This window comes from Sciurus carolinensis, chromosome 1, assembly GCF_902686445.1.
Source record: "Sciurus carolinensis chromosome 1, mSciCar1.2, whole genome shotgun sequence".
Taxonomy (NCBI): domain Eukaryota; kingdom Metazoa; phylum Chordata; class Mammalia; order Rodentia; family Sciuridae; genus Sciurus; species Sciurus carolinensis.
This window is the reverse complement of record NC_062213.1, coordinates 64,762,507-64,782,328: the sequence shown is the minus strand read 5'-3', so window position 1 is coordinate 64,782,328 and position 19,822 is coordinate 64,762,507. Positions and strand designations below refer to the sequence as shown.

At 34.7% G+C, this 19,822-nt stretch overlaps 1 protein-coding gene across 5 annotated transcripts in view; it reads right to left on the bottom strand.

Annotated features, from left to right (window-relative positions):
- The window catches only part of Ncoa2 (nuclear receptor coactivator 2), a 261,914-nt gene that overhangs the window by 167,745 nt on the left and 74,347 nt on the right, over positions 1-19,822 (bottom strand). For all 5 annotated transcript variants that reach the window (XM_047548762.1, XM_047548788.1, XM_047548796.1 and 2 more), the window contains exon 2: positions 1,659-1,715. The gene's annotated coding sequence lies outside the window, so the exon portion shown is untranslated. The remainder of the gene's footprint in view (positions 1-1,658; positions 1,716-19,822) is intronic.

Below are 19,822 nucleotides of genomic sequence, written 5' to 3'. Positions count from 1 at the left end.
TTATCAATATCTAAAAAAATTTTCTTAAAAAATGTTAACGTTTCACTGTTTGAAATAAAGGTTAAAAGTTAAGACCTGCTAATGAAGTGTAAGTAAAATACTGTTTGATTTTTAAATTATCTTTAAAGTCTTCAAATACGAATATGATTTTTATATATTACACTCACTGCCACAAATACTCTTGTAATCAGGGCTATATTTGGGTAGGAAATGAAGCTCAGTGGTTAAGATCAAGGTCTTTGGAGTGGCAAACTGCCACTTACTTGATATGACCTTGGAAAAGTCACTTAACCTCTCAGAGCTTCAATTTCCTTATCTGTTATTCTGAAGATAACTGAAAAGCATTTACATAAGGTCTGGCACACAGTAAAAGAGCAATAAATAACAGTTGCTGTTATTAGTATCATTAGTAGAATATGTACCAAGTGTACTTGTAAAAGAGGTGTGAATAAAAAATGGTCATACATTTTTAAAATTTAAACAAACCCTAAAGGTCATACTTAGTTCTTTTTATAAATGAAAAATCATAGTAGTAGAAAGAGAGGTAAATGCCTAAAGAAGACAAGAAAGATCAAAAAACAAAACAGAAAACTAGAGACAAGAAACTAGTAACAGCCACTAATATCTTGGAATGCATAAGTAGATATCTTTCAAGTCTACTTTGCTCTACACAGATACACAAAATATAGCCAACCAGTTAAGATGCTCCAGTGAGAAGGTGGGTGGGAAATTGCCACACCTTCACATTTTTCCTTTCCTTGACTATAGAATATTCTCATGGTAGTGATGAAATAAACATAATTCTTCCCTGATTAAGCATATTTGAATAAACAAATATTCAACACAGCTAATTTTTCATGATATTTCAGAGTCTTAAGTACACTGTGTGAGTTAATTTCCTAACTAGAAATAAGCATAAGAAACTATTTCTAATTTGTATTTACAGATGCAGATTTCGAAGACTCTGAATATAAATAAATTCTTGATATTTATTATCACATAATTAGTTTAACAGACATTCAATCTTTACTATAAATCAGGCACTGACCTAAGGACTTAGGGATGCTGCTTTGAGCAATATAAAATGGTATGAATGTTGGTGATGTTTCTATTCTAGGAGTGCAAATTATAAGTAAAGGAATAAGTAATGATGTATCAAGTATGAATAAATATTATGATAAAAATAAATCTGGATTGTATGATAAAGAGTGACTGAGAAGGTATTTGTGATTGATTGTACAAGAAATGCTGACTCATTGGTTTTTATAATACCTATCCTGTAAGTCAGATTTGCAGCCAAAATTTATAGTAACTTTTCTTTTCTATTCATTTATATTAGTTTGGTAAATAAATAAATAAATAAAATAAACATTTTGGCAGGATAGGAAAGTTAAATTTAAATTATAATCAACTCTTCAACAGGTATAAACTCTTCCCAAAAATATATAATAACCACTAATAAACAGATATGGTCAGTTTACCTTTAAATATTATTTCCAATATATTCATAAAGAACTTTCATCATAAAAGAAAAATGTAGAAAAATATAGCTTTTGTTTTCATTTTTATTTTCTTATATTTTTTAATCAACTAAAAACATTTAATTTTACTTAGGAAACAAACATATTCCAACATAAAGGATTCGAACTTTAACTCACCTGTGCCTGTACACAGTGCAGAAGATCTATAAGCTTGTAGCCAAATCCAAGAGAAATCTGAAATATAAGCAAGAAACCAAACATGAATAAAATCTCCAGGATCCTGTTGGACTCCTTAGACTAGATGTGAATTTTATAACCAATACACAAATAATACTTCTTAACTGCCAACAGTACACAGGCAATATTCATTAATAACAGTACGCCACTAAATTGGACGGCAAATCAAAAGGCAGTCTTGTGCATTACTTCTATTTGTACAAGATAGTGAGAAAAAGTATAGGGTAACATTTCATTTTGAATTGCGAGGATTCTACAGATTTTTGGTTGCCATCATTATACTTTATTAAAACTGCTTGTCTAATCACTAGCCTTCCCCACCAGAGTGATAGCTAAGTAAAAGCAGAGGAGGCCTCAGCTACCCATTTCCACATTGCCTTGCTTAGGGCCAGGCCAGTACCTAACACATGGAAACATGCAGCAAATGTTGACTGAATAAATAATAAAATTCACATAATGATCTTAAGTTGCCAAGATGTACAGTTTACCTATATGAAACAGAAAGGTCTGGAATTACTGAAATAAAATAAAAATCTATGTGATAACTGTTTAAAGAAAATACAAAAAGGAATAATTCGATATCTCAAGAAGTATCTTTATGGGAATAAAAATGACTGTATATGACAAACATAATAATTTAAAAGTAAAAAGGTACACAAGAAAAGAAAGAACTGAACATTTTCAGTAATAAAGGCAATGCACATTTCTTCAGGGTCTGCATCTGAGAACAAAAGCTGACCTGTGAGTGAGCCTGCAGCTTTTCCTCCAATCCCTCCACCACACCGAAGAATTTAATTTCTAAGATGCACAGCGAAAATATGAAGAAATATGTGCTGATTATTTTATTTATATTAATGTGTACTACTTTTGTATATATTATGGGCACACACGCACACACACATAAAACCCTGAGTGATTGCTCCTAATGGTGGTACTGAAAATGTGGCTTAAAAAAAAAAATTAAATACTACTAGATTTAGCTTCAAGGAAGGTCTTTACAACCCAACCACAAGAGTTTCTTTTACTTTAAAGGACATTTATGGGTAATAATTTATGCTTTGGATTCATTATCTAACTTAAATCAGTGTTAATGATTTTAAGAGTCCTTTATTCTTCAGAAGAGTACACAGAACCTAACATTAAAAGTTCACTTAATATCCAAATTAAAATTTTTCTGATTTCATTATCTAAGAGATCTAAAGAGAAGAGAAATTAATGAAAATAAATTCTGATTTTTACTAGGACCTGACCAGTCTTGAAATCATATTCAATAAAATGCAATTAGGCTATCAGATAATTCATTAAGAAAATAAAGGAAATCTGGGTGCAAACAAGAAGTTACCACAGGGAGTAAAATAACTAGATTCTGTTCAAGTGGCAGTCCTTAAGTAGTGTACAACATCCTGTTTTGTAAAAGAAGACATCAATTCTTTCTAGCACTACTGGAGTAAATATATTCATTATGTTGGTCTGTGTAAGTCAATTATAATTCCATTCCAATAACTAATTTGCCCAAGGACATAACGCATGTATGTATCAATTATAAGCTAAAACTTGTGATATTAGTAGGAACAATGATATTAAACTCCCATTGCTCACTCTATTCTACTCAGAAAGCTCTATTAACATGCTAACATAACACAGGGCAAAAGTGTTAATGCACCCAAATTAAAGACAAAGATATTTGCAAACATCCACATTATATTTCACCATGTTTTAAACAAGAAGAATTAATAAACACAGAATTACAAACTTTTATAAGTTTATAAATTACTTAAAATAGTAATCATTTAAAGTAACAAGACAGGTAATAAAGTTCTAAAATAAATAAGAATCCCATTACTCTTCTATCAGTCCTGGTTTTCTTATCACCCCTCCAAGATGCTCCCTTCAAGGAAAAGAGTGGGGAAGAAGACTGCCAGGCTTGGCAGAAGGACAGAAGGAAAGACAGGAACCTTAAAAGCAGCTTAGAAGGGATATATTCACATTTTCTCTTAACTACCATGACCATTTCCACTGGAGGGCTAAGAAGATACAGTCCTTTCCACAAAGCAACAGGTTACTATCCGAATGCATACTGAAACAGTTGAAAGAACCTAGGGGTTAGCATCCTCAGGTAGACCAGGTTTCAAATTCTGGCTTTACCACAAAAAGACTGTCACTATTTATACTATTATTATTATTACCCCCAGGTTAGGTATGTGATTTAGGATTATGTACTGTGAACTCAACTGTGAAATGAGAATAATGATGACCTTTTTGGGGCATTTTGAAAATATTAAATGAGATAATTATATAAAACATCTGGTACATAGTAAGCAACAAAATTATGATCAAAAGCAGGATCCTGTTAAACATACTGGCAATGAGAGGTAACTCAGTGAAATGAAGAAAAATAGAGGCTTTAGGCCCACCCCACCCAAGGTAGAACTGATTTCCCCTGGAGTATCCTCATAGTTTTGTCTGCCCTTTAACTTTGCTGAGAGATGCACAGGTAGATGCTGGGAGGAAATTTTGAACCAGGGCTATATTAAAACCACATTTAAAGTTAAAGGATACTTCAGGTATGTTTCAAAATGTACTATAAAGTAATAATAATCAAAGCAGTGGGGGACTAGAAACACGCATATCTGTATCAGTTTAGATTAAACAAAAGATGTCAAGGTATTCAATAAGAAAAAGATAGTCTTTCCAATAAATGGTACTAAAGACTGGCTATACATACGGAGGGAAGGAAAGACACTCTTTACTTTTCACCTTGCACCATGTGCAAAGATTAACTAGAAAATGACTGGATCATAGATTTAAGGTAAGAACTAAAACTTGGGCTAGGAGTGTGGTTCAGTGGTAGAGCACATGCTCAGCACATATAGGCCCTAGTTTCAATCCCCAGCACCACAAAACACAAACGCCTATACCATTTGTTGAAGAAAGCATTTGGAGAAAATAGTAATGTCCCTAGATTCACCAAAATAAATTTTCATTATTTTATTTATTCTTTTTAGTTATACATGACAGTAGGATGTATTTTGACATATCATATATACATGGAGTATAACTTCCCATTTTTGTGGTCGTACAAAATGTAGAGTTACACTGGTTGTATACTCATAAGAACACAGGAAAGTAACGTCCAATTCCCTCTACCACCTTTTCCACTCCCATCCCGCCTCCTTTCCCTTCATTCCCCTTTGTCTAATCCAGGGAACTTCAATTCCCCCACTCCCTTATTGTGAGTTAGCATCCACACATCACAGAGAACATTCGGCCTTTGGTTTTTTGGGATTGGTTTATTTCACTTAACAAGATAGTCTCCGGTTCCATCCATTTTGGTTCCATCCATTTACCGACAAATGCCATAATTTCATTCTTCTTTATGACTGAGTGGTATTCCATTGTGTTTACGTACCACAGCAAACAATTTTAAATATGACAACTACAGAGCAAACCACAAAAGAAAAACACTGATAAATTGGACTTCATCAAATTTTTAATGTGTCTGCTCTTCAAAACACATAATTTTAAAAATGAAAACACAGCTATGGTTTGAAAGAAAATTATCTGTAAAATTATCATCTAATAAAGGACTTATATCCAGAATATATACAGAAGTAAATAATTATCTGATAAAGGCAAGATGTCTAGAATATCTTAGGAGCTCTTATTCAATAATAATACAACTTAATTCTTTTAAATAAGCAAAATATTTGGTAACTCATTACACATAAAGACTGATGTCAATAATAGAGCTACATAAGAGTGTTAGGAGGAGTGAGTCTCAATATCTCATTTTATTTTATTAATTTTTTTAATTGATGGTTACAAACACATCAAGAGGAAAGAAAATGAAGTGACACCTATAATACTGGCTAAAAGAACATTTTAATTTATCATTACTGGAATAAAAAATAAGACCGTACTTCACTCTTTGGTTTTACAACACAACATCCACAGCTATTATTTATTGAGTACTTATTCTAAGAGAACACTAGGTTAAGGGTTGGGGATGTCGCTCACTGATAGAGCACTTGCATGAGGCCCAGGGTTCACTATGTGTTCCTAATCCAATCTTCACCTCAACCCTATGAGGCAGGCAATGCTGCTGCATTTCCACATTGCATATACAGGGGAACTTGGATACTTCATCTAACTCTTACAGCCTGATTCTTGAACTCATGCATGCTCTCATCCACCAAGCAGTTATGAAAGGTTACTGCTTTGATAATGTTGTCATTTTTGCCAAATTAATTGGAAAAAGAAGATGGTAGAAATATGGCTGATCTGAAAATTGCATTATTGTGCTTTTTGGCACAGTACTAACAAAAATAATAGCAAGCACATTTCCTACATCCTGCACCCCTGGAAGACACTGTTACTGGATCTTGGCATTATTTTTTTTTTTTTTTCCTGAGCCTACTGATTTGCAGCCTCCAAATTTTCTGAATCAAAGTTGCCACCAATCAAAGGAAACCATTCCTAATACACAGGAGTGGGCACATGAATGAAAATATGTTTTATCAATCTGGAAAACTCAACCTGATTTCTGGTAGAAAACTGAAAATATGGCACATACTTTTGTAAAGAGATGGTTACCCAAAATGGAACTCCACAACTACTATACTTCATGTTCCATCACAGGACCTATGATTGGCCTCTTGTTCTTTAGCCAGCATCACCCCAGTCATCAAGCCAACATGACGGGTAGCAGAAATGCACAAGACATACGTGGGGGATGCAAGAAAAAGTTAAGGAAGTACTCCCTAAATGACCTGAAAAATTTCAACAGCTCCAGTCATACACGTACAAATATAAACCCACAGCCTATACCCTATACCCCTAATGTATGATTAGCACAGTAATTTCTTTTCTTTTGCTTGAAAACAAAAACTCCCAAACAAACATAAAAATACCTTTAACTCAGCATGTTTCGAATCACATAACCTCAAGAAAGTCATACTTTCAAGAATTAACTATGAGAACTACTTCAGATTGCTAAACAGGACATTATATTATTTACATATAGATTACATAATTTTAAATGTAGCAAATATATATTAAAATTGGGCTTTCATATAATTTTTGTAAATTAATAGTAAAATCCAAGGTTCCATTGCAAAAGACTTAATAGTGACAATGAGGTTGGTGCTTATTAGTAAGTGCTCAGTGGTAGAGCACTTGCCTAGTATGCATGAAGCCTGGGTTCAATCCCCAGCACTGCAAAATAAACTAAAAAAAATAAGTTAAAACTAATAAAAAGAATATGGACTAAAGACACAAAGTAAAATTATTCCCCAATTATTCAACTGATGGTGCTAAAATTAAGCATCTAGACCACAGAAAAATAACTTATAAAATAACTGATTCACTTCCATATGTGACAGACAAGTTCATGGTTTTTTTTTTTTTTTTTTTTTTTTTGGTTAAAGGGCTCATACCTCCACTGCAATGACTCTTAACTAATGAAAATGTTTAACAAGTAATCTTCATTTTCTAAAGTATTTTGTAAGAGGGTCAGCAGTATCATGCTGAAATCCCTTTAAGATAACATTTAAGCATTATAACTTATGGATAAACATTAACTAACTAACCGTTTAATTATCTTTTCCAGCTTCTGTCCTTTCCAACTATTCCCCATTTATACATACAACTTAATTCACTCAGAAATCTTTACTAAAACTAGTGATTAAAATTAATTGAAAGTCAATATTGGCGATCCAAGATGGCGGACTAGAGGGTGACTGCATCTCCAGTCACTCCAGAACCCAGGATTCAAGAAGGGGAGGCATTGAGAGACTCGGACTAAATTAGAGCCATAGTGTGAGTCTTCCCCACCGGGTGAAGCTCGTCCTGGGTGGCAGGCTCCTTTCACGGCCAGCTTCTCGGAGCAGACCACCCAGTGAGAGCCTTTCCGCACAGAGCCAGCTCCAAGCCCTGGAACCAGTAGCGGGCTAGGGGCAGCTTTCTTTGGAAGCACTGCATTATCAAGTTCCTCCAAGACTTCAGGCTACTGAAGGCTGGGAGGTGATACACTGGAAATCTACAGGGACACTATAAGTCAATAGAGGAAATCTGCAATATCTCAGAGTCCCACTGACATCTGACCAATATGAGAAAACAAGGGAAGAAAATGTCCCAAACAAACCTAGATACTATATCAATAAAACCCATTATCAACACAGCAGAAGAAATGTCAGAAAGGGAGTTCAGAATGTACAAAATTAAAACAATCAGGGAAGCAAACGAGGAGATGAAAGAGCAAATGCAGGCATTGAAGGAGGAGATGAAAGAGCAAATGCAGGCATTAAATGATCGCACCAATCAACAGTTAAAAGAGCAAATACAGAAAGCAAGAGATCATTTCAATAAAGAGAGATACTGAAAAAAAAGCAAACAGAAATCCTTGAAATGAAGGAAACAATAAACCAAGTTAAAAACTCCATAGAAAGCATAACCAATAGGATAGAACACCTGGAAGACAGAACCTCAGACATTGAAGATAAAATATGTAATCTTGAAAAAAAGTTGACCAAACAGAGAAGATGGTAAGAAATCATGAACAGAATCTACAAGAATTATGGGATATCATGAAAAGGCCAAATTTAAGAATTATTGGGATTGAGAAAGGCTTAGAGAAACAAACCAAAGGAATGAACAATCTATTCAATGAAATAATATCAGAAAATTTCCCAAATCTGAAGAATGAAATGGAAAACCAAGTACAAGAGTCTTATAGGACTCTAAATATACAAAATTACAACAGACCCACACCAAGGCACATTATTATGAAAATACCTAACATACAAAATAAAGACAGAATTTTAAAGGCCGCGAGAGAAAAGAATCAAATTGCATTCGGGGAAACCAATATGGATATCAGCATTTTTCAATCCAGACCCTAAAAGCTAGAAGGGCCTGGAACAACATATACCAAGCCCTGAAAGAAAACGGATGCCAACCAAGAATCTTATACCTAGCAAAACTTACTTTCAGATCTGATGATGAAATAAGATCCTTCCATGATAAACAAAAGCTAAAGGAATTTACAAAAAGAAAGCCGGCATTACAGAACATTCTCAGCAGAATATTCCATGAGGAAGAGATGAAAAACAACAACAATGCAAATCAGCAATGGGAGGAACTAGCCTAAAGGAATAGCCAGATAAAGGAGAAACCAAATCATGTCAAAAAACAAAAATGAGTCAAATAACTGGGAATACAAATCATATCATAATAATAACCCTGAATGTTAAGGGCCTGAACTCATCAATCAAAAGACATAGACTGGCAGATTGGATTAAAAAGAAAAATCCAACAATATGCTGCCTGCAAGAGACTCATCTCATAGAAAGAGATACCCACAGACTAAAGGTGAAAGGATGGGAAAAAACATACCATGCACACAGACACAGCAAAAAAGCTGGAGTATCCATCCTCATTTCAGATAATGTGGACTTCAAGCCAAAACTAGTCAGAAGGGATAAAGAAGGACATTACATGCTCCTTAAGGGAAGCATAAATCAGCAAGACATAACAATCATAAATATCTATGCCCCGAACATTGGCTCATCCATGTACGTCAAACAAATCCTTCTCAATTTCAGAAATCAAATAGACCACAACACAATAATACTAGGCGATTTTAACACACCTCTCTCACCACTGGATAGATCTTCCAAACAAAAATTGAATAAAGAAACCACAGATCTCAATAACACAATCAACAATTTAGACTTAACAGACATATGTAGAATATACCATCCAACAAAGAATGAATACACTTTCTTCTCAGCAGCACATGGATCCTTCTCTAAAATAGACCATATTTTATGCCACAAAGCTACTGTTAGCAAATACAAGAAGATAGAGATACTACCTTGTACTCTATCAGATCATAATGGATTGAAATTAGAAATAAATGACAGAATAAAAAACAGAAACTTCTCCAATACCTGGAGATTAAATAATACACTATTATATGATGAATGGATAACAGAAGACATCAGGAGGGAAATAAAAAAATTCTTAGAAGTAAACGAGAACAAAGACACATCATATCAAAATCTCTGGGACACTATGAAAGCAGTACTTAGAGGAAGATTTATTTCATGGGGCGCATTCAACAAAAGAAGTAGAAATCAACAAACAAATGACTTAACACTAAAGCTCAAAGCCCTAGAAAAAGAAGAGCAGACCAACACCAAAAGTAGTAGAAGACAGGAAACAGTTAAAATCAGAGCCGAAATCAACGGAATTGAAACAAAAGAAACAATCGGAAAAATTAACAAAATAAATAGTTGGTTCTTTGAAAAAATAAACAAAATTGATAAACACTTAGCCACACTAACAAAGAGAAAGAGGGAGAAAACTCAAATTACTAAAATTCGGAATGAACAAGGAAATATCACAACAGACACGAGTGAAATACAAAACATAATTAGAAGCTATTTTGAAAATCTATACTCCAACAAAACAGAAAACCTCGAAGACATCAACAAGTTTCTAGAGACATATGAATTACCTAAACTGAATGAGGAGGACATACACAATTTAAATAAATCAATTTTAAGCAAAGAAATAGAAGAGGTCATCAAAAGACTACCAACAAAGAAAACTCCGGGACCAGATGGGTTCTCAGCCAAGTTCTACAAAACCTTTAAAGAAGAGCTCATTCCAATACTCCTCAAAGTATTCCATGAAACAGAAAAGGAGGGAACCCTCCCAAACTCATTCTATGAAGCCAATATCACCCTGATACCTAAACCAGACAGAGACAAATCAAGGAAAGAAAATTTCAGACCAACATCCTTAATGAACATCGACGCAAAAATTCTCAACAAAATTTTAGCAAATCGCATACAAAAATATATTAAAAAAATAGTGCACCATGATCAAGTGGGTTTCATCCCAGGGATGCAAGGTTGGTTCAACATCAGGAAATCAATAAATGTCATTCACCATATCAACAGACTTAAAGTTAAGAATCACATGATTATTTCGATAGATGCAGAAAAAGCATTCCATAAAATACAGCATCCATTCATGCTCAAAACACTAGAAAAAATTGGGGTAGTGGGAACATTCCTTAACATTATAAAGGCCATCTACGCTAAGCCCATGGCCAATATCATTCTAAATGGTGAAAAACTGAAAGCATTCCCCCTAAAAACTGGAACAAGGCAGGGATGCCCTCTTTCACCACTTCTATTCAACATCGTCCTTGAACCTCTAGCCAGAGCAATTAGACAAACCAAAGAAATTAAAGGGATACGAATTGGAAAAGAAGAACTCAAACTATCCCTGTTCGCTGATAACATGATTATATGTTTAGAGGAACCAGGAAATTCCACCAGAAAACTTTTAGAACTCACAAGTGAATTCAGTAAAGTAGCAGGTTACAAGATCAATGCTCATAAATCCAATGCATTCTTATACATAAGTGATGAATCTTCAGAAAGAGAAATTAGGAAAACTACCCCATTCACAATAGCCTCAAAAAAAATAAAATACTTGGGAATCAATCTCACAAAAAGTGAAAGACCTCTACAATGAGAACTACAGAACACTAAAGAAAGAAATTAAAGAAAACCTTAGAAGATGGAAAGATCTCCCATGTTCTTGGATAGGCAGAATTAATATTGTCAAAATGGCCATACTACCAAAAGTGCTATACAGATTCAATGCAATTCCAATTAAAATCCCAATGATGTACCTTACAGAAATAGAGCAAGCAATTATGAAATTCATCTGGAAGAATAAGAAACCCAGAATAGCTAAAGCAATCCTCAGTAGAAAGAGCGAAGCAGGGGGTATCACAATACCAGATCTTCAACTCTATTACAAAGCAATAGTAACAAAAACAGCATGGTATTTATAGCAAAATAGACAAGTAGGCCAATGGTACAGAATAGAGGACATGGACATAAACCCAAATAAATACAATTTTCTCGTACTAGACAAAGGTTCCAAAAATATGCAATGGAGAAAAGATAGCCTCTTCAACAAATGGTGCTGGGAAAACTGGAAAACCATATGCAACAGAATGAAATTAAACCCCTATCTCTCACCATGCACAAAACTCAACTCAAAATGGATCAAGGACCTTGAAATCAGACCAGAGACCCTGCATCTTATAGAAAAAGTAGGTCCAAATCTTCAACTTGTTGGTTTAGGATCAGACTTCCTTAACAGGACTCCCATAGCACAAGAAATAAAAGCAAGACTCAATAACTGGGATAGATTCAAACTAAAAAGGTTTCTCTCAGCAAAGGAAACTATCAGCAATGTGAAGAGAGAGCCTACAGAGTGGGAGAATATCTTTGCCACTCATACTTCAGATAGAGCGCTAATTTCCAGAATCTATAAAGAACTCAAAAAACTCTACACCAAGAATACAAATAATCCAATCAACAAATGGGCTAAGGAACTGAACAGACACTTCACAGAAGATGTACAAGCAATCAACAGATAAATGAAAAAATGTTCAACTTCTCTAGTAATAAGAGAAATGCAAATCAAAACTACCCTAAGATTCCATCTCACCCCAATTAGAATGGCGATTATCAAGAACACAAGCAACAATTGGTGTTGGCGAGGATGTGGGGAGAAAGGTACACTCATACATTGCTGGTGGGGTTGCAAATTAGTGCAGCCACTCTGGAAAGCAGTATGGAGATTCCTCAGAAAGCTTGGAATGGAACCACCATTTGACCCAGCTATCCCACTCCTTGGCCTATACCCAAAGGACTTAAAATCAGCATACTACAGAGAAACAGTCACATCAATGTTCATTGCTGCTCAATTCACCATAGCCAGATTGTGGAACCAACCTAGATGCCCTTCTGTTGATGAATGTATAATGAAACTGTGGCACATATATACAATGGAATATCACTCCGCCATGAAGAATGATAAAATTATGGCATTTGCAGGCAAATGGATGAAATTGGAGAATATCATGCTAAGTGAGATAAGCCAATCTCAAAAAACTAAAGGACGAATGATCTCACTGATAAGCGGATGAGGACACATAATGGGGGTGGGAGAGGTTAGCGTTAGGGTTAGGTTTAGGGTTAGGGATAAGGAGGGTGGCAAGAATGGAGGAAGGAAGGACTGTATAGAGGGAAGAGAGGGGTGGGAGGGGTGGGGGGGAAGGAAAAAAAATAACAGAATGAATCAAACAACATTACCTTATGTAAATTTATGATTACACAATGGTATGCCTTGACTCCATGTACAAATAGAGAAACAACATGTATTCCATTTGTTTACAATAAAAAAAAGAAAGTCAATATTAAGTTATTAAGTGCTTTTGTTATTTTAATTCAAATTAATAAAATGCTTCAGAAAGTACAATTAGTTGCAAGTTAAAGTGGCCATTAAAATTCATAATTTAATGACTTTTCATCTAGATTAAATGTAAAAAACTTCATTTGCCATAATTAAGATAGATAGATATATAGGAAAGCTATATCAGGCTTATAGCCAGGATTGATATAATCTGGCATGAGTCCCCCCAAATGTGAATGGATGGGGAATTACTTGAGCATATCATCAACTCAAAATTTCTTAAAATACATTTAAGTATACGTCCACAATTTCTATGTATGATATAGTGAAAAATATATGCACTACATTCACAGATCTCATTACAACCATCCCTTTCAATCTTGTCTCTCACCTGTCAGAACCAATACAACAAACTGTAAAACCTGGTATTTTTGCTGAGACATATCTAGAAAAAAATTAATTTCACAGCTGTAGTTGAATGTACAAGACTTTTAAAATATCTTTAATAGTAAATAATCTAAAAATAGCACTTCAAGTCAAGATCTCTTAGAAGATATAAAGAAAGGAGATATGGGAGCCTGGGACTAAGCTCTGAAGGAACTCCAACACTAAAAACAATGGCAAACAGAATGCAAAGAAAACTAGCTTAAAGGTGGAAGACCAGCAAAGGCCAGCACTATAGAATTAAAGAGGGGATATAGTCCAAGAAGGAGAGATGGTCAGCATCATTCAATGCCACTGAAAATGAAAGTTTTTACTTGATCTAGCAATCAGAAATTATGGGTCTCTTTAGAACAGTTTCATTGGAGGGAGAAAGATATAAATTAGGCTGGAGAAGCCTGAAGTGTCAACAAACGAGTAGGAAATAAGGGTTTAGATACAGCATGTGAAAATGATGGCTATCATAACCTTATGCTAAAATTTATCTTTCCCTGTAGACTATGAGCTCCTTGAGGGCAGGGATAAGGCTTCAACTGTCTTCAAGTTTGAAACCTGCTGCTGGACTTAGGGTTTTAACAATCTGCTGCAGAAGTCCTGGGCTTTAGTTAGGGTGCTTAGCCAAAACATTCACTTGAGGATCTTAGAATTACAAAAGGGGGTGAAAGCTATTGGGTAAAAATCCCACTGAAACAGAGGTAAAAGGCTTACAGGGATGACTCCTCGCCATGACTGGAGCAGCAAGCCACCCCGACAACCAACCCAATCCATCTCCCAAATAAAAAAGCCTCACACAGCATCAGTAGAATTTTTACTGTTTGTATCTGAACAATGTGGATAGTTTTAAATTATAAACTCCCTTCAGAAATTTCACCTTCTCCTTAGATTTTCCTCCCTAACAGTTGTAATGACTACTAAGACACAAATGAGCCTACAACCTTTGCTTATATATCCCCAAGCACAAGGCAGACAAGCCTGTAAATACTTCAAGACTATGTATAATATATGTACAATGTCTTACAACTGTGGGATACCAAAAGACAGTGGACCAAAAGTAACACGAGAACTATATCATCTGTCTACACAGGACAGGGGCAGTCTTTAACCCCAACACCTATAAGCAGCTTCAAAGACCCACTTGAGAGGGACCAGCACAAACTTTTGTCCACCAAAGGTCCCTGCCCCAAATGCCTGTCACTGCCAATACTACCTCTTACAAGGAGATCACATCTATTAATGGTATATGACCACATGAAGACATAATCACAATTTCAATATAATTAAGGAAACACACATTTTAAAAACACACAAAGTATGAAGAAGGTTAGGAGAGGGGGTTATATCCTTTAAAAGGGAAAAATTATGTATATTTAAAAGGCAAATGTTATACATTATCTACTTTGTAACTAAGAAGAGAAATTTTTTTCTAAAGTCAAAGAACCTATAATGAACCTGCATGTTGAACCTGAGTCTACCTGACTCTGGGCCTTATATTTTCTTTCCTTTGGGGGGAAGGGTGTGGAGTCAAGAAATCTTTCTTGTTGACATACAATAATTATATCTATTTATGGAATACAGTATGAAAATCCCACACATGTATACAATGTGTGATGATTAAGTCAGAGTAATTAGCATTTCTACCTCTTAAAAACCCCAAACTCCTTTCCTGTATAAAAAGTATAATAAGTGGTTGTAAGTTATCATCAGTCTACTATGCTAAAGAACCTTAGAACTTATTCCTCCTATGTAACTATATTTTGCTACTGGTTATCTATCTCCCCTCCTCCCTATCCTTCCTAACCTTTAGTTATCACTAATTGCCTCTACTTCTATGAAACCAAGGTTTTTAGCTTCCACCTCAGTGAAAACATGTGGTACTTGTCCTTCTGTGCCTGGCTTATTTTAACTAAATTTCCAAGTATCCTTTCCACCCATTTCCTATTAATACATGTTATTTAATTCCCTTAGAGAAATCTTTACTACAGTTGGTATTTAAAATTAGTCAAAAGTCAATCTTAAGTCTTCTTGTTATTTTATTTCAAATTAATAAAATCCTTCAGAAGCACAATTAATTGCAAATAAATCCTAAAAACTTTGGTCTTACCATCATATCTTAACCAACCTTCCCGTTAGGGAAAGGTATTATGTACACAGAAAAATATTGAGAGGAGGGCTTGTTAAGTTGTTAATCTAATAATAATAGATAAAATATCTATACTATAAAATACAAAAACTGGAAACATCTGGAGATGAATACCAACATCCCATCCTAAGCATAGTCATAAGAACTATTTTCTCCTTAATATATGTTTTAAATTTTTGAACTGATGTATAATAATAGTATGTAATTTTTACACATTTATGGTGTGATATTTTGACAAATGTATTCAATGTACAATGATCAGATTAGAGCAATGGTACATCTACCTCTTCAAACATTTATCTGTTTTGAAATGTACAATTAATTGTTGTCAACCACAGTTACCCAACTGGGCCACAGAACATTCAAATGTATTCTTCTTATCCACCTGTACCCCTGTGCCTGCTAGTCATCCTGTCTCCACCCCTCTCTCTCTTCTACCCTCCCAGCTTCTGGTAACCACTAACTTACTCTCTACTTCCATGAGATCAAGTTTTTAATTTCTACACGTGAGTGAGAACATACAGCATTTATTTTTCTGTGCTTGGCTTATTTTACATGACATAATGTCCTCCAGGCTCATTCATGTTGCCACAAATCTTGGGTACATAGCCAAAGGAAAAGAAATCAGTGTGTTTCAGAGAGAGAGATCTGCCCTCCCATGTTCACTGCAGCACTACTCACAACAGCCAGGACACGGGATCAGCTGGGGTGTCCAACAGCGAATGAATGGATTGAGAAAATGTGGCATATATACACATAGAGGAATACTATTTAGCTGCAAAAGAAACTTGTTAAGTAACAGATAATAGATACTCTGTATTTTACATGCATTATTTTTAGTATTTCCCAGAGGAACTATTAAATCTGTTTTGCAGATGAGGAAACTAACAGAGAAATTAGGTAATTTACTCAAGTTAAAGCAAGAATAACTACCAGTTGAATCTGCGTGTCTCTGACTGTAAGACCTCTTCTTTCCCCTTGTTGCTTCACTGTCATTCTGCCTCGTGGCACTTTTCTACCTATCTCTTCAATTCCCCCCAGAAAAAGATGATTTCTAACACCCAGCATTTACACAGTCAAAAGCATCAACTTAACAATTACCCCAAAATATTTCACTAACAAGATTACTCATTTATAGACTTATGCCTACATAAGCAAAGAAAATGGAAGAAAAATACACCACCAGAAGATAAAAATGTAAAGGCTGTGACAAAATGAGAACTTTATCTGACAAAAGGAAGGGCATTTAAAAGAAAATAAATCAATTCTAAAACCTAAGGTTAGGAATAGTTACCAAACAACCTATAGTGGCTAAGTTTTCACCCTGACCAGGGTCCACAGGACAAAAATGAACATAAAGGTCCATAAAATACTTGTGAAATTTTCCAATTCCATATTTTTGTACTGAGGCAAATCTAAAATTACTAACATGGATACAATAAATCAAATGGATGGTCATTATATTGCTGATAACTAGCTGCCTTTTAATTTTAGTGCTTTGCGCTTGTTCTTACCACTGTCTTGGGAGATGAGTCTTATTTTAATTTCTCTGGTATCCAGTCTTCAGGGACAAGGTTTTCTATAAGTTTAAGTAAAGAAAAATGCAGGAAAATACTTGAAATGCCTTTGTACACCTCAAAGTAGTGCTTGCTGAATTCAGAACAACTTGAGCTGGGCAGATTGTAGATGGCCAGTTTTCTTACAGCCAAACAATGTCACATGGTGGAGTTAATTTAAATCTTATTGATTTGGTAGTTTTGTTTATATTTAGTTAATAAATCTTTTTGTTTTATAGGTCCTAATGAAACGAAAATCTTTCTGCATTGAAAAGGAATTCAGTAATACTAAACTGGCTGCTTTTTTACAGGGGCTATTATTAATCAAGTTATTTTTCCCCATTTCTTACATAATAAATATAGCTATAAAATGTGAACTTAGAAAAATTGTTCATGTACAGGTTTTGTTTTTCAAAAAGTTCACTGACAAATCAAATTAAGGTCATACTACTGGTTCTAGCTGAAAATCCAGACATGGGACAGAGACAAGCCATCTCTTGCCATGCCCTGTCCAAATTCCTGATGTACAGAATCATGAAATATACTAATAATAAATTGATGTTTTGCTGGGCGTGGTGGCGTACATCTGTAATCCCAGTGGCTCAGGAGGCTGAGGCAAGAGAATCACGAGTTCAAAGTCAACCTCAGCAAAAGCAAGGTACTAATAAGCAACTCACTAAGACCTCTAAATAAAATACAAAATAGGGTTGGGGATGTGGCTCAGTGATCGAGTGCCCCTGAGTTTAATCCCTGGTACCTGTCCCCCACAAAACTGATGTTTTAAGCAATACATAGCAAGAATAAAAACTAATAGCTTTTTACATATAGCTTTTCGTATATACTAATAAGAGTTTTAAAGCAAAAGAGAAACAGACTACCTGAAAACCAGAATGATATCAACACAAGAAAGGATTCTGATGCATAAAGATAAATATAAACTCATCAATTTAGCTAAAAAATATTTATAGCAGCAGGATCTGTAAACAGAGATGTATACAGGCTCTGGAGATAGAGATGCTACCCAACTTACAATGGGGCTACATCCAAACAAACCCAATGCCAACTTGAAAATATCCTAAGTTGAAAATGCATTTAATATACTTAATCTACCAAACCTCATCTTGAGCACATGCACAGAACCAGTTGTTTCCACTTGTGATCATACGGCTGCCTGAGAGCTGGGGCTTGCTGCCTTGTCCAGCATCACAAGGAAGGATCATTCCACACATTACCAGCCCAGGAAAAGACTCAAAGTCAAATTTCAAAGTACAGTTTCTACTGAATGTGTTCCACTTCCATACCATCATAAAATAATAAGTCCAATCTTCATGAATCAGGGACCTTCTACAATGGTTTAAAATTCTTTTAAAGTCCAGCCTTCAAGGAACTTGCGGTTTAGATGCATCACATTGTCTTCCTATATACTTTTAAAAATTTTCCCCACAAAATGCTAATTTTTCATGGACATAACCAACAATTCAGATCACAAAAAAAAAAAAAAAGACCCATCTCACAGTGACCCAGGTCTGTGTTCTTCTATAAAAAGGAAGCAGAGACCAAATCAAAATCCCACAAAAGGCCATATGCAGTTTGTAGTGTTAACTATGCTTTAGTTAACTACAGCACATAGTAAAATGTTTGGGTTCTCATTTCAGACTGTAAATTCAAGGCATGCGTAACTAATCCTCTTTGTTTTTTCTTCATAAAGTGTCAGGTTAAGGAACCTTTTAAAGATACCATTACAAATATGCCTAGTAGACCTTTTCTACTTCACTGAAGTTAAGATTCTGGCTAGGACTCAGAATGGGCAAAACAAGTAAGGTCAATAATAAGCTGTTGTTTTAACAAGATTTATTTCTGTCTAGTTGTGCTACAGTTTAAACAAACACACTATTCCAGTGACTAAAATAATTTTAACTGCTTCTTTTATTAAAGCATAGACAATTTAACCTTTCATAATATTATTCTCAGGGTTCTAAAATTATTCACACTTTTCTATTTGCAGCATTTTTCTATTCAAATTTCCTAGGATGCCAAAAAAGAATACAAACAGAGAAAATTATTCTATGGGATATTTTTAAATAGAGGGAAATGTTTAATTTTACATTGTAAAAGAACAAAACAGAATATAGGGAAGTTTATGGCCTCTTGGACAAAAGATCATAGTATGTCTTTATTTATGTTGCCCAGGCTGGCCTTGAATTCCTGGGCCCAATATATTCTCCTGCTTCAGTCTCCTGAGTACCTAAGACCACAGAAACATGCCACTGTGCCCGGCTCCATCTAGCACACTACCTCTGTACACAAGGTACTCAGCATGTTTTTGTTAATTGATAACATACTTATTTCACGGTCATTTTTTAAGTATAGCCAATAAAAATAAGCAAGGCTATTTTCTGTCTTTGTATAATTGCAGTAAAAGGACAGTGTTTTCAAAAGCAGTAACAACAACAACAAAAAAAAACCTGTCCTTTTCATTTTCTTTTTAAACGATGAAAAAAGGTATGGTGATGTATTAAATTTTATATGCTGTAAATGTCAAAACAGTAAATGATAATAAAACAATAACCTAAAATATAAACTAACTTGCATTTGTCTTTTGTCTCACAATTTCAATTTTAGCACATTATATGGTAATTTGTCAATTTCCTTTTTAAAACATGACACAAATGAAGAAAAAA